This window comes from Callospermophilus lateralis, chromosome 9, assembly GCF_048772815.1.
Source record: "Callospermophilus lateralis isolate mCalLat2 chromosome 9, mCalLat2.hap1, whole genome shotgun sequence".
Classification (NCBI taxonomy): Eukaryota; Metazoa; Chordata; class Mammalia; order Rodentia; family Sciuridae; genus Callospermophilus; species Callospermophilus lateralis.
In genome coordinates this window covers 5,471,745-5,482,723 of record NC_135313.1, presented here as the reverse complement: position 1 = coordinate 5,482,723, position 10,979 = coordinate 5,471,745, and the positions used below count along the sequence as shown (strand labels likewise).

The 10,979-nt window shown below is 52.4% G+C and overlaps 1 long non-coding RNA gene across 1 annotated transcript; it reads right to left on the bottom strand.

Moving 5' to 3' along the window:
- Positions 1–8,496: 8,496 nt before the first annotated feature.
- Positions 8,497–10,559, bottom strand: LOC143407423 (uncharacterized). The gene is made up of 3 exons (XR_013092348.2): positions 10,478–10,559; positions 9,929–10,093; positions 8,497–9,318 (listed from the first exon to the last, which is right to left on the bottom strand). It is a non-coding gene; the product is annotated as an uncharacterized LOC143407423 (long non-coding RNA).
- Between the last annotated feature and the right edge of the window lie 420 nt (positions 10,560–10,979).

Genomic DNA, 10,979 nt, shown 5'->3' with positions numbered 1-10,979 from the left:
TCAGGGCTGGGAGAGATGGGGAGGCGGTCACTCCCAGCCCCAACCTCTCAAATAGATGTTGGAGAAATCAAGGGGGAATTTAAACAGGTCAAATGACCTCACACAGATCACTCTCAAGGTACTTGCTGCATGCCGGCATGGTGCGGCTCACCTGCAGCCTCTCTTGGATGATCACCCCCTGCCTACAGTTTCTGTGGGTGCCACTCCTTCACCCAGTGCCAGATGGGAGGTAGCTTGCTCAAGTGTGAAGAATCAGTGACTCTGGGCTCAGGGGGGCATGCTGGTAGTTCCAGCACCGAGCCTGTGAGGCAGGGGGCATGCTCTTGAGCCTGGGGATTGGAGCCCAGGCTAGCGAGACCTCAACTAAATAAATCACTAAATAAGAAGTAAATACATTTTTAAAGTGATAAATGAAAGCAAGTGAGGCCTGAGTTCCAAAGACGGTGCCTTGATTCGGGTTTTCAGGAAAGACCGGGGGTCCCCACAGGAAGTTCTTGGAGTCTTGAAGATTTATGGCCTCATTGCAAAACCAACTTCCTGCCGTTGAGGTCATGTTTTGACAACCTAGCAGTTCCTGAAGTGTTGTCCTCAATTTCCCACTAAAAATGGCCATGACATTATGGAAAGAAGACAGAAAAGGGGGGGGGGGAGGGAATTCCCCAGAGCCACCAACCTACCACAGGCAGAAGAGGGGCTGTCTGGGCGCAGGGCAGCTGGACTGGGCAGCTGGACTGCTGCAAATCTGCTGCTCTGCTGCCTGCACAGGCTTCAACTATTTTAAAAAAAAAATTCTATGGCAAAATAGCAAAAAAGGCTATTATAAGTTATTGATGGTATTTTATTTTTTATTTCAACAGTGAAAGATGGGAATAAATGCAATTTATAAACCCCAGAGTAAGGCTGATTGAGTTCAGAACCAATGTCTCTTCTTTCACATACGGGCAAAGAAATCTAAGTGCATGACTTTCGGAGCTTGGGAGTGAAGAAAGAGCAGTGAGCACCAGAGACAAGAGGGGGCTTTGTTCTGTTCTGTTCTGTTTGTTTCTGATTTATTTTTATTTTTTATTTTTTATTATTTTTTTTGGTACTGGGGATTAAACCCAGGGCACTCAACCACCGAACCACATCCCCAGCCAGGGTCTTGCTGAGTTGCTTAGCACCTCGCCATTGCTGAGGTTGGCTTTGAACTCACGATCCTCCTGCCTCAGCCTCCCAAGCCGCTGGGATCTCAGAGCCTTGTGAGACCAGAAGAGAACCCTCCTGGCGGGAGATGTGAATGAGAATTCTCCCAGCCCCATGATTTACAAAGCACGCGCTGTCCACGGGCCAACAGCACTGTCCTACAGTTCCAAACCCAACTAGTGGCCCAGTGACTCCCAGGCGTCCACCACCTGGACCTGTCCCTCCCTGGCCTTCTGCCCCCTGCCTGTCTTGTGGGCGCTTCACTCATGCTCGATCGCGTGCCTGGACGCTCCTCCTCCAGCCTCTGGTGGGTTCACTCAGCACACGGGCACAGCTACCTCTAGGGTCATCTCCCTGGGGCCAATGCGGAATCGTCCCCTGTGCTCACCGCAGCACCCTGGCTCCTGCCCTACTGCCCTCTCAGGTGCCAGGACACACCAGTGCCAGGCGGGTCCCCCTCAGGCTCTGCACCAGCTCCACCCCGTGGATGTGCAGCCTCCCCAAGGAGGCCCACGTGCACACGCGTGCCCACTTTCACACCTGCCCACCCCCCGTTCCTCATCATCCTACCTAAATGTCCAGTTTGAGACCCCTCCTTCGCCACCCTCTCCCACAATTCAAACCAGACCTCATCAGGTGCTTTGAGATCCCCAGACTCTTCCTTCACAGGGGCCATGGAGTTTGGACCCTGCCCACGGGTCTCTGTGTGCACACGTATGTGCATGCATGGTTTATAACTCTGGGCTGTGCACAGACTACAGCTGCTTGTGCAAGGGTGGGTGTGGAACTGTCTGAGGTCCCCGCTCGTGGGCTCTGGGAGAGCGTGGCGCGTGTGTCTTCTCACCAGGGCTGGGGCCGGGGCTGGGGGCAGAGCTGGCGCTTGATGTTTATTATAAATAAATGAAAGAAAAGGGCAACCGCCAGCAGCCATCCGGGCTACCCTCCTACACCCGACAGGGCGCTCGGGTGAGGAAACGCCACTTTAATAAAATAGGCTACAGCCAGGTGAACAGGGCCTCAGCGCCACTCTGACCCCCTTGGCTCTAACCAACAGGAAACAGGTCCTTTATTTTGCTGCCCCAACCCCTCGCCACCATTTCTGGTCCCTACTGCGACGTTTCCTGGGCCTTGGCTTCGCACAGAGGCGTGGCTCGGCTCACACTCCTCCTGGCCACCTCCGAAGGCTGCAGCTGGTGGCCCCAGTGGGCGGCAGTCGTGGATCGGTGGGAGGGAAGGTGGCCGGACCACCTGGCTGCCAGCTTGGCCGACGCCAGGCCGAGCCCCAGGACCTGCTTCCACTGGGCCTGCCGGGATCCTCGCCTGGAGCCCGGCCCCGTCGGGTCGGCCTAATCCCAGGGCGGCCGGGAGGAGGCAGAGCTGCCGGGCGCCTGCGCCACCTCGGTTATTAATAGAGCTGCCGCGACTCTGTGGGCTGAGAAGAACACCTAAGTGACACTGTCACAGAACTCTTCGGTCAGCGGGTGCCGGGTTGGCCTCAAGCAGCCTTGGAAGTGACAGCCGCACCCACATCCATCAACCCGAGTCAGATGAGCCGGTGTCCCCGGGCGGGTCTGCGGTGAGGAGCTGACGTGGAAGCACAGAGGGCCCAGATGGCGGCCAGGGTGACCCCGGCCTGCAGCGTGGCTGTGGTCTGGGGGTGGTGGGAGACAAGCTCCGAGGAGCAGGCTCCAACCCGCCCTCTCTGGATGTCTGGACCCGCCTCGTCTTGCTGGGGACCACAGGGGGCTGACTGAGAGCAGGAGAGGGCTCTGACGATGCGCCCCTCTCTGCAGCAGTGCAGCCCTCCTGGGAAGGCTTCCGGGGGGGCCCCTGGGTCACTGAGATTTTGCCATCTCCTGGGGTGCCGTCCTTCTTTCACACCAGTGTCCTCTTAGGACCCCTCCCTTTCTGGAAAACAAAACTGCACTAACCTACTCTGGACATTTTACATGACTGCATAATGTTCTGTTGTGTGATCTCCACGGTGTAGCCTTGGCTTGGACCTGGAATGTCCCCAAAGGCCCATGTGAAGGGCACTTGGTACCGAACATGGTGGCACTGTAAGAGGTGGGGCCTGGGGGGAGGACTTCCGGTGGCTGGGACGTGGCCTCGCAGGGCGGTGTGGACCTCGGTCCCTCTTCCCTCTCTTCCCCTTCCTCCTGAGGAGGCCAGCAGTTCTGCTGCTATGCACAGTCACCTGCTTCTGTCACTATGAATGAACCTGCGTCCCCAGGATCTTATACAAGTGGAATCACAGAGGCATGTTCGTTTTTGTGGCTCTTCTTTTTAGTTCCACACAAATATTTTGAGGGTCGTGTGATTTCACGTTATCAGTAGTTTATTCCTTTTGTGGCTGAGCAGCGTTCTGATGAGCGGCTGACCATGTCTGTGTACCCTTCCTGTTTTCCCTGGTGGCCGTTTGGGTGGCTTGCAGTTTGGGGATTTTGCAAATCGAGCTGCTGTGAGGACCTGTGTGCAGGCCTGGGAACGTGGAAGGTGTATCTTCAGCGCTTTAAGAAATTGCCAGATGGTTTCCAAAGTGCTTGCTCCATTTCTATGCCCCCCCCCCCAGCAGTGCTGAGTCTGCTGAGGCAGCCCTGACCATACTTGATATGATCGGTATTTCTGTTTGCATGTGTGTGTGGGGTGGGGAGGGCACTAGGGATGGAACCAGGGAGTTCTACCCCTGAGCTACACCTCCAGCTCTTTTTGAGAAAGTGTCTCACTAAGTTGCCCAGGTTGGCCTCAAACTTGCAATCCTCCTGTCTCAGCCTCCTGAGTTGCTGGGATCACATGTGTGTGTCCCTGTGCCCATCTGGTCACTGTTTCTGATGACAGTAATCCTAGGGTGATGCAGCGTGTCTGGCTGTGACTTTGGCCTCTCTAATCTCACTTCCCTGCAGAATCTTGGAGGACTTTTGCCTCACAGGCTTTTTATTTTTATTTTTTTACTTGTTGTTTTAGTTGTGCGTGACAGTAGAATGTATTTTGACATATCATACGTACATGGACTATAACTTCCCGTTTTTGTGGTTGTTCATGATGGGGGTTACACGGGTCGTGTATTCACATATGAACACAGGAAAGTTCTGTCCAGTTCACTCTACTGTCTTTCCCATTTCCATTCCCCTTCCTTCCTTTCATTCCACTTTGCCAAATTCAATGAACTTTTATTCTTTACTCCCCCACCTTATTTTGTGTTAGCTTCTGCATACCGGAGAGATCATGCAGCCTTTGTTTTGGGGGGGGTATTAGCTAACTTCACTTAGCATGTTTCATCCATTTACTGGCACATGCCATAAATTCATTTTTCTTTATGGCTGAATAATATCATTATGTATATATACTACATTTTCTTTATCCATTCATCTGTTGGAGGGCACCGAGGTTTGAGCTGCTATGAATATTTATGTGGCTACATCCCTGTAGTTGGTGATTTTAAGTCCTTTGGGTATGTGCTGAAGAGTGGGATACTGGGTCAAATGGTGGTTTCATTCCAAGTTTTCTGAGGAATCCACACTCTTTCCAGAGTGGTTGCACTAAGTTCCAGTCCCACCAGCCTTTTCCCCTACATCCTCGCCAACATTTATTATTGCTTGTGCTCTTGATCATTGCCATTCTGATGGGGTGACATGAAATCTCAGTGTAGTCTTAATTTTCATTTCTCTAATTGCTAGAGATGTTGAACATTTTTTTTCACATACTTGCTTACTGATGCTATTTCTTTTCCTGTGAAGTGTCTGTTCTTTGCCCATTTATCAATTGGGTCATTTGGTTTTTAGGGGCTCAGTTGTTTGAGTCCTAATATCCTGGAGATTAATGCTCTATCTGAGGTGCAGGTGCAGAGCTTTTCTCCTTCTGCAGCCTCTCTCCTCACATTCCTCTGCTGTGAAGCAGCTTTTTCGTTTGGTTCCATCCCATACCGATTCCTGACTCACCTCCTGGGCTGAGCAGGTCAGTTCCTGAGCTGAAGGTGGAGACTTGGCCTGCGCTTTCTTCTCGTAGGCTCGGTCTCTGGTCTGAAGCCTGGGTCCCCGTCCACTTGGAGTGCAGCTCTGGGCAGGGAGAGACAGGGGTTCAATTCCACTCTGCTACAAGTGCTTTTCCGGTGTTCCCCCGCAGCCTCTGGGGAAGAGGCTGTCTTTTCTCCAGTGTATGTTCATGGCGCCCTTGTCTAGTGCGAGGGAACTGTCTCTGTGTCCTCCGTTCTGCACCATTGGTCTCCATGTCTGCCTTGGTGCCACCCCCATGCCCCATAGGGCTCTGTGGCACAGGTTAAGGTCCGGTGTGCTGATGCCTCCTGCTTCCCTCTTCTCGCTAAGGACTGCTTTCGCTGTGCTGGGCCTTTCATTGTTCCAGCTGAATTTCATCACTGTCTTTTCTATTTCTATGAAGACTGTCATTGGGATTCTCATAGGAACTGCACTGAGTCTGTGCAGCACTTTGTAGGATGCCATGGGGACAGTGCTGACCCTGCCTGTCCAGGAGCTCGGGAGGCCTTCCACCTCGGGGGTCTTCGGTTCCTTTCTTCAGCGCTGCTCACAGGGGTTTAGAGGAGGGGGTGGAGAATCGGTTCAACCCCGTCCCATCCCTTGTTGCCTCTCCCTGGCAGATTTGAGTTCCGCGGGCCATCGTGGGGCGAGGCGGGCGTTTCTCTGGGTTGCGTGGACACTGCATTAGCCACCGCGCCTGGCACCAGGGTCCACAAAAGAAGCCCAAGAGCCCCTGCAGCCTGATGCTCAGCAGACGGCCAGGATGCCAGGGCACAGCACGCACATCCTGTGGCTGCTTCTGCTACCAACCACATGACAGGTTCAGGGTTCAGGGACCCAGGAGAGGACATGAGACCTGCGGGTTGAGCCTCACTCTGGTGGCAGAAGAGTCAGAGCCCTGCCTTGGGAGCCTGCGGTCTGGAGGGAAGGCAGACTCCTGCTGCAGGCATGTGACATGGGCACCTGGAAGGACATGGACACTTTGAGGCAGAGTCAGGGGAGGCTTCAGTGGGAGAGCCTTGAAGAAAGGCTATTCCCAGAGGGACGTGTGCAAAGGCAGGGAGGCTGGGCGGAGCCTGAGCGCTACTGAGCATCCGGGCAGCGCGGGACCCGGGAGATGGGAGGTCACGGAGCTCCGTGGGCCATAGGACTCCCTGTCTTGTAGGCTAAGGGAACGTTTTGAGAAATTTGAACCTGTTTTATGGAGATCAGAGTGGAGTGGTCTGGGGGAGGAGGACAGGGCATGGCACCCAGGAGTGATGGCCATTGGTGTAGTCTGGCCCTTGGCCACAGGCAGGTCACCTAAACCCAGGAAGCCTCGGGCCTGGACCAAGGCCGCGGTGGTGAAGAGGGAGAGACGGGAGTGCCTGAGTCCCAGGAGAGAGCCACGCAGGTGGCGCGTGGTCACATGAGGGGGCGCAGGGTAAGTTTTGAGCATCCACTGAAACTGAGACGCAGAGCTCAGGGAGGGGCTTGTGGGGAGGAGGGGGCGAGTCTGGGTCCAGAGAGTGAGTCAGGAGGCCCCCAGGGGCAGCCTCAGACAATGTTGTGCAGCTGGAGCCAGAGCAGCTCGGGCTGTTGAGTCACAGTGGTGCCTTGGTCAGGATGAGACTCCCAGGGAAGGTCCTGCAAAGCCACCACAGTCACAGGAAGTTAGAGCAAGAGCAGCCCTTGGGGGACCTCAAGAGCCACTGGTGAGAGACACGGGACTTCAGGAGACCACGGAGTCCAGTCGACATGGGGGGAGACAAGATTAGATGACCTGTAAGCCATAAGTGAATGGAAGCCCAGACATCCAGGCCAGGGTGGAGCCCTTGATCCATGTGCTCCTCCTTGGTATCCAGGGAAATGGATTCCAGGAGACCCAGAGAGAACAAAGTCCAAGGAGGCTCAAGTCCCTAGTGCAAATGGTGCAGTTTTTGCATATCACCTGCAGGTACCCTCTCATACCGGTGAGATCATTGGTAGATTATTTATAACTCTTAACAGGATGTAAATACTGGATAAACAGTTGGGTAGATTTTTGTTAACCGTCTCGTTTAGGGAATAATGACAAGAAAAAAGTCTGCAGATGTCCAGCACAGATGCAGCTTTTCACCTGAAGGTTTTCCATGTGCACCTGGTTAAATCTTCAGGTGCAGAACCTGCTGATATAGAGGGCCACCTGTGTACACAGGGGCCATTACTTCAACCTGGGGACTGGGTCCTAATCACCCAGAGAGTTTGGAGAGCAGAGATAGGCATGCTCCTTGAGACTGAACACCAGGATTATGTTCTCTCATGCATGAAAGAAAGCTCAAGTGCTCTGCCGGCCTGGGGTGGCAGCCACAGAACTGCAGTTGGTCCATAAGAAAGGCATGGATTGAGGCTGGACATTTGTCCTACATCGCAGTTTCAAGCTGGGAGCTGTCATGGGCTCTGGACACAAGAACTCTGAGGCGTGGTCTCTGGGGGACCTGGCTGAGAGTTCATGACACACAAAGGAAAACAGACACACAAGCTTCATAAAGCACCTCCAGGAGTCAGATCCCTCAGGAGAAAGTGACAAAGTTAACAAATAGGAAACACAAGTCTAGAAAACAAATAGGAAAATAGGCGACACTGAAAGGACTTTAAATGTCTATTTAAAATCCTCAGGAAGGTAAAGGAAGTAACAGCAACTGTAAACAAGAACAGGGAGTTATGAAACAAAAAGGTTGCTACAAATCAGGATCAATCTGGATAAAGGAATAATCTCAAAAGTTGGGAAAATTATAGTTATTGAAATATTAGCCTGATTGAATGAAATAAACAGTAACCTAGAAAAGTTTAGTGAGGGAATTTGAAATTTATAAGACAATTGAGGAAATCAATCTGAATGCAGAACAGAAAGATAGATAAACACAAAAGAGAAGTAAAGCGATATGGAGAAGATCTTGAGAAGTCCCATGTAGGTCCAACAGAACAGGTAAGAGGCAGAGTTAACAAAAAGATCATTGCAAATGATTTCCTGAGGGAAGGAGAATATGTACTTGAAGGAGCACACTGAGGGCCAAGTCAGATAAACAGGCCAACGATTCCATATTGAGCTGAATCTCAGTGGCGCCATAGCTCAGTGGTGATAGACACATTTTTCAAAATCATGGAAAGAAAAGACAGCTAATACTAGGGAGTGACCATCAGACAGAGAGCAGACTCTTCATCCACCAAAAGGAGGCCTATAATGATGGAGTGCGATGGTGAGGGAGATGACCAGCACCCACGTTCAATGCTCAGCAAAAGCCCCCTCCCACGCCGTGGAGGTATAAAAATATTTCTGAACACCCAAAGAGCACATTTTTGGTTATTTAGTCAAAATGATAGAACTAGCAGATACCAGACAGTAGGAGCATCATAAACATGAGACAAGAATTTGAAGGGAAGTTAAAAGTAATTGATTTTGATGTGGGTGACGAATTCAACAGTATTCAGATTTATGTATGAATATTGAAGTTCACAATGAAAATGCTTATTTTTTTTTTAAAAAAAAACATGGCCTCCTTATCTTGTTCAGGAGAGTTTGATTAACTTAGATTTTGGCTTTAGGAAAACACATGGAATTGGAGCACAGATCTCTAAAACGAGCCATCTAGTGATGCCAGCCTCTCGTGGTGACTCTTAGGGACACAGCTGCCTCCTGTGTGCCGCGTCACCCCTTCCTGAAGTGAAATGGCTTGGAATGGCTTCCTTTTCCTTCTGGCAATGCCAAGATGGAGTCTATAATCACATTCATTTTTCACATGGCAATAAACATTCAATTAAAGTCCTCAGCTCACAAGATCAAAACCCACCAGCGAGCACACAGAGCTGACATAATGGCCTACCCTGGAACGCTGGTTTACAAGAACAGCAGATTACAGTTGTTGAATTATCCACAGGAGGGCTCTCCTGATGTTCCACATGCAGAAAGGGAAGCTTGGTTGGAAAGGGAGAGAAATAATTTGTTGGGGGAGGTGGAGGCTGAACTTTCACAGTTTAAACAACATTTCAATAAATTCCGAGATTCAGTGGAGTGCTGCATCTGATTCAAATTAGACTCGGGCTCGGAGCTGCGGTGCACGTTGGTAAGAACGCATTAAAGAAGGACATACAAAAGAACCAAAGTGTTTTCCTGAAGCCCACTGGTCTGAAAGGAAAGGGGATGATTTCAACGCAAAGACCAGGAACGTCAATCTGGTTTTCTGAATATTTCACTTCCAAATTCTGCTTTGACTTAAACAGTCTAAGAAGGAGGAGAATCATCTGGGAGGACAGACACTGGTAAAGGCTATTCTCTCTCTCTCTCTCTCTCTTTCTCTCTCTCTCTAGCCCCCTACCATGACTAACAGAGGTATTAATTACAGACACTACTATCACATTTCAAGGGGTGGTCCGCCTTGGCCTCCTCCAACTTGAGCTCTGAAGCTCAAAGATAAACAGGAAGACAGAGGCAGCAGTGCCCTCCTGGTCCTAGGACAGCTGGTGGACAATGGGAACTGGAATCAGTGGAAGACTGCTGTTTCCCACCCTCTCCCCACCTGACCCTCTGGTCTGGGTGCACAGTGGGTCCGTGGGCCCCCTCCCTGGGTTCCCAGTGAAGGGCTGCTGGCTCCAGGGGAGCAGGAACTCCAGGAGGAAGCAGTGAGCGCCGCCCACTCGTGGCACCCTGGGGAGGAGGAGGCAGCTTCCTTGTGGAGCTGCCCGGTGCCAAGGTTAGGGTCAAGGACTCAAGGACAAGGTAGGAGTGTCCCACCTACCAGTGTCGTCCTGGGTTGGTCGCTCCACACTGTCGGGATGCTTAGTGTGGCCAAGAGTTTCTGCTCTCGATTGATCCAGGCTTCCTGGCTCCGAAGTGAGTGACCACTGCCCTCTCACCTCTCCCAACAGAGTAACGTGCGCACTTCCAGCCTTCCGCAAGAGACCTGGTGGAAACCAACTGCTTTATTGTCTTTCCTCTTTAAAAAACAGTCTGTTCGGTGACTATTAGTGAGAGGGTCAAGCCAGGAGAGCAGAGATGTGGGCGGAAGTGGTCCACCTCCCTTCCATCCCTCAGCCAGGAGCAGAACAGTGATGGTGCTGGAGGTGAACCCATTCCCAGGGACAGGTGACCTCCATAACTGGGACAGCGGGTGAATACCTGGGGGATTCAGAACATCTGCAGCTGTCGAGGCTGCGCACACGTCACTGCTGTCACTCACACTGTGAAGGAGCTGTCAGCTCCTGACCTTTCCACCTCCCCCATGTCCACCCCAGAGCCCACTGCTCTCACTGCCCCCCTGCCTAGAACCAGGACCACCCGCTCTTACCCCCGCTGACCCAGGGTGGGTTCCATCTGCTGCCTGTGTCAGCTTCCACCCACTCCTTCTGCACTCCGCGGGCACTGAGAGCCCAGGGTCCCACTGCAGTCCTGAGCCCGGCAGGCTGTCACTCAAATGTCAGCTCCACCCCTAGGCCTTGAGCGCCCACTGCAGCTTAAAGCTTAAAACCCTGGGCTTTAAGCCCCAGACTCACCTCCCATCAGCCCGGTGACCTTTCCCACCTGTTTACCTTTATGTCCCAATGAAAACAGCGGCAGGCCAGGTGCCCTGGATCACAGAGAGGGAGGCTCAGGAGAGGGGCCCCAGGGACTATGTGGGCAGGAGACGCTCAGCCACCTGGTTAGGTGCCCCTGGGCGGTGCCCAGTGAGGGCCACCGCAGCACCTGGGAATGCTGCTGACACGGGCAGCCTGACCCTGGCCACGGAAACAGTTGCGCCCATGCAGACCGTGGGACGGGTCACCCCACTACTGATCTGGGCCAGAGGCACA